Source organism: Tachypleus tridentatus, chromosome 10 (genome assembly GCF_004210375.1).
Source record: "Tachypleus tridentatus isolate NWPU-2018 chromosome 10, ASM421037v1, whole genome shotgun sequence".
NCBI lineage: Eukaryota > Metazoa > Arthropoda > Merostomata > Xiphosura > Limulidae > Tachypleus > Tachypleus tridentatus.
In genome coordinates, this window is record NC_134834.1 from 8,262,873 (window position 1) to 8,267,756 (window position 4,884).

Genomic DNA, 4,884 nt, shown 5'->3' on the forward strand with positions numbered 1-4,884 from the left:
CAGTCAGACGTCGATTTGCCCGCACCAAGGAGTTGATTTTGTCGACGTGTGGGTCGTCAGTTGACGTGGAAGGACGTCCAGGACGATCATCATCTTCAATGGACTGTCGACCATCCTTAAAACGTTCATGCCACTTGAAACATGCCGTACGCTTTGTAGAAACATCACCGTAAGCCATTGCAAAAGTTTCAGTCGCAGATTTTCCAAGTTTAACACAAAATTTCACAGAAAGTCGTTGCTCCTTCAGGTCATTCATTCTGAAATCCGCCAAACGAAAAAATCGCACTTCTTTTAAAACCGCGTAGCTAATACACAAATGAAGATATCTGCAATCGGGAAATGGCGTCGTAATTAGCTGATCTGTGCAAACCTAGCGACACCAAGTGGATTCCCCTGGAACCAACTGGAGCCGCGCAATTCAAACAGTCCGCGTATTTTTTGAACAGACCTCGTATATTTCAGAAAGTATTTAAAGCGTTTTCATTAACATGTTAGAGAAAATCGATTTAAGTGACGATAACTTTTTTAGTGTAGTTAATTAAACATTTTGCATTACTGAGAAAACATGTAATAAAAATATTTTGTGTTCATTACTTTGTGTGTGTTCATGATCTCAAGTAATAGGTGACGATTCATTTGAATTTATGAACATCAAAAGAAATACATTTGATAGTCAGCACACTGGTGAGTCTGGCACGGCCAGGTGGATTAAGGCATTCGACACATAATCTGAGGGTCGTGGGTTCGAATCTCCGTCGCACTAAACATGCTCGCCCTTTCAGCCATGGGGGCGTTATAATGTGACGATGAATTCCGCTGTTCGTTGGTAAAAGAGTAGCCCAAGAGTTGGCGGTGGGTGGTGATGACTAACGGCCTTTCCTCTAGTCTTACACTACTAAATTATGGACGGCTAGTGCAAATAGCCCCTATGTAGCTTTGCGCGAAATTCAAAAACAAATAAACAAACACACCAGTGATACCAAGGAAATGTTTTGAATTTGTGTGTTTGTGTGAAATTTTCCTCAAAGTCGACTGAAATTCAAGAGTCAGTTCACCCATACTGGGACACTGATATATTTCATGTAAATATTCTAACATATTTGTATTGGAATATTTCTTACCCAATATAAATAAATAAATATATATTTACATACACACATATAATTTATTTATTTTTTATAGTAATAGTTTTACTCTAAAGAGGGCAGCATAAATATTTGCTTCGGAAAATGGCTGCTGCTTCGAAACGTAAAGCCGAAAGTCAAGTACCTCCAGAAGAAAGTGATTTGTTGGTTATCAGACCTTTGGGAGCTGGACAAGAAGTGGGAAGATCATGTGTAATTCTGGAATTCAAGGGAAAACGAATAATGATGGACTGTGGTATTCACCCAGGTTTGTCAGGTATGGACGCCCTTCCTTTTGTGGATCTGATTGAAGCAGATGAGGTGGATTTGTTACTAGTGAGCCATTTTCATTTGGACCACTGTGGCGCATTGCCATGGTTTTTGCAGAAAACTACATTTAAAGGTAGGTGTTTTATGACACACGCAACCAAAGCCATATACCGTTGGCTCTTAGCAGATTACATCAAGGTTAGTAATATAGGTACTGAACAAATGCTGTACTCAGAAGCTGATTTAGAAGCAAGTATGGAAAAAATAGAAACTATTAATTTTCATGAAGAGAAAGAAGTGAATGGTGTACGATTTTGGTGTTATAATGCTGGACATGTGCTAGGAGCTGCAATGTTCATGATAGAAATTGCAGGTGTAAAGTTCTGTATACGGGTGACTTTTCACGACAGGAAGACAGACATCTGATGGCTGCAGAGATTCCGGGTGTCCACCCAGATGTGTTGATCATTGAATCCACCTATGGTACTCACATTCATGAAAAAAGAGAAGAACGTGAAGCTAGATTCACGGGACTCGTACACGATATAGTAAATCGTGGAGGAAGATGCCTGATACCAGTTTTTGCTCTTGGAAGGGCTCAAGAACTGTTACTGATCTTAGATGAGTATTGGAATAACCATCCTGAACTCCATGATATTCCCATATATTATGCTTCTTCTTTAGCCAAAAAATGCATGGCAGTATATCAGACATATGTTAGCGCCATGAGCGAGCGAATCCGCCGTCAGATAGCCATTAGTAACCCGTTTGTGTTCAAACACATATCAAACCTGAAGAGCATCGATCACTTGAGGACGTTGGGCGTCGTGTAGTGATGGCAAGCCCCGAATGATGCAGAGTGGTCTCTCCAGGGAATTGTTTGAAAGTTGGTGCACTGATCCCAAAAATGGTGTTATTATTGCAGGATACTGTGTCGAAGGAACTTTGGCAAAACACATTCTTTCAGAACCAGAAGAAATAACTACTATGACTGGGCAAAAATTGCAACTCAAGATGTCGGTGGACTACATCTCCTTCTCGGCTCACACAGATTATCAACAAACCAGCGAATTCGTTCGTGCAATGAAACCTCCACATCTCATACTAGTACACGGAGAGCAGAATGAAATGGGTAGATTGAAGTCTGCCATCATTCGAGAATCACGAGGGCGATGTGGAAACTAACATTGAAGTGCATAATCCAAGAAATACCCAGAGTGTGCAGCTGTACTTTCGTGGTGAGAAGACAGCTAAGGTCATGGGATCTCTTGCAGTTGATCCACCTCAGCAAGGCCACAGACTGTCAGGAGTTCTTGTGAAAAGAAACTTTAGTTATCATTTACTTGCACCGTCAGACTTGTCAAAATACACTGACATGGTCAGAAGTACTGTCAGCCAGAGGCTGAGTTTATATTATACTGGCACCTTACAGTTATTACACTTTTTCTTGAACCAGTTGTCTGGAGATGTGGAAGCCACCGAAGTTCAAGGAAAGAAGGCTCTTAGGGTTTTCAGGAAAATTCTTGTAATTCAGGGAGTCGACATGGTGACTCTTGAATGGAATGCTAGTCCTGTGAATGACATGTATGCTGACGCTGTTGTCACAGTCATTCTTAAAGCTGATAGTGCTGGCATTTCCCCGAAAGTCATTCCACCAATTATGAAACTAGACAAGATGCATTTTACGGAGTGCTTGATGGAGATGCTAGCCGACATGTTTGGAGATGAGGCCGTAAGTAAAATCGTGAAAGGAGACGAATGTTTGTGACTGTAGATGGGAAATGTGTCAACATCAATCTTCGTAATCAAGAAGTAAAGTGCGAGGAAGATGAGGTGTTACAACAGATGGTTACAACAGCAGTTACGAAGCTTTACAACTCTCTTACACCTGTTAAAGTTTGAATCAGTTGTTACTTGTGTATCATGACAAGTTTTCATGTTGTACATGTATTTTAAAATACATTTTGTTAAACAATAGCATAGTTTGTGAATAAGTGTTAACATTATAAATTTATTTTTCTTGTCAATAAAAACTGTAAACTTCAACATTCTATGTCCAGTACAGATTTTTAAGTTAACTTACAAATGAATATTCTTTGAAATGCTTGGAGTTTAACTTTGTTTTTTTTTCCTTTTCCCACATATAAAACATTAGGCTAGTCTTGTTTTTCTTACAACTGTCGATTGTATTGTTTACTTCTTTGCTCATGTGCTCAGTGGTCTTCTCTCTTCTTTGTTACTTTTCACTAGTAATTTTTGTGTGTTTTCTGTGATCGTACGTTTTCCAATTTGTTTATTAATTTCTTTGCTTGTTGTTCTTTCTCTTTCCAAACATCCATCTTAACATTCTCTTCCTTCTAGAATAATCTTCCCTTTCTTCTGGCCCAGGATGCTGTTAAACAAAGCAGAGCTGGTGTAACTAGTGGTTAAGCTTTGGCAGTGCCACTAATCACCACCCCTCCCCTTCACCAATAGGTCCTTTTGTCCATTACTTCTACTTTGCAACTCCCTGTCTAAATTTGTTTCACTGTCTTACTTCAAAGTTGGTTCTAATTTTTTTTAAAGATCTCCAACTAGTATTTCTTTCCAGACATAACATTTGTCTTCCTTTAACCCACCTCTTCCCAGATCATTCCTGACACTGCGTCTTTTCTCTGTTATGATGAATTTATCTACAAATAGAGTCCCAAACATTCCTTGTTTTGCCTCTTCACTCAAAGTAGTAATAAACCAAAGGATTCCAAGCCAGTCTTTGTTTTGCCTCTTCACTCAAATTAGTAATAAACAAAGGATTCAAAGCCAGTTTTAGTACAGACCAACTTTAACACTCATTTCTTTGTTGCGACTGCTGTCTGTGCTACATAATACTGGTACAGACCAACTTTAACTCTTATTTCTTTGTTGCGACTGCTGTCTGTGCTACATAATACTGGTACAGACCAACTTTAACTCTCACTTCTTTGTTGCTACTGCTGTCTGTGCTACATCATACTGGTACAGACCAACTTTAACTCACTTCTTTGTTGCTACTGCTGTCTGTGTTACATAATACTGGTACAGACCAACTTTAACTCTTATTTCTTTGTTGCTACTGCTGTCTGTGTTACATCATACTGGTACAGACCAACTTTAACTCTCACTTCTTTGTTGCTACTGCTGTCTGTGTTACATCATACTGGAACAGACCAACTTTAACTCTCACTTCTTTGTTGCTACTGCTGTCTGTGTTACATAATACTGGTACAGACCAACTTTAACTCTCACTTCTTTGTTGCTACTGCTGTCTGTGCTACATAATACTGGTACAGACCAACTTTAACTCTCACTTCTTTGTTGCTACTGCTGTCTGTGTTACATCATACTGGTACAGACCAACTTTAACTCTCACTTCTTTGTTGCGACTGCTGTCTGTGCTACATCATACTGGTACAGACCAACTTTAACTCTTATTTCTTTGTTGCTACTGCTGTCTGTGTTACATCATACTGGT

At 39.4% G+C, this 4,884-nt stretch overlaps 1 pseudogene across 1 annotated transcript; it reads left to right on the forward strand.

The window, feature by feature from the left end:
• Positions 1-1,193: 1,193 nt before the first annotated feature.
• On the forward strand, positions 1,194-3,440 carry LOC143228716 (cleavage and polyadenylation specificity factor subunit 3 pseudogene; annotated as a pseudogene). Its single transcript, XR_013015435.1, has one exon. The product of XR_013015435.1 is annotated as a cleavage and polyadenylation specificity factor subunit 3 pseudogene (transcript).
• Positions 3,441-4,884: the final 1,444 nt, after the last annotated feature.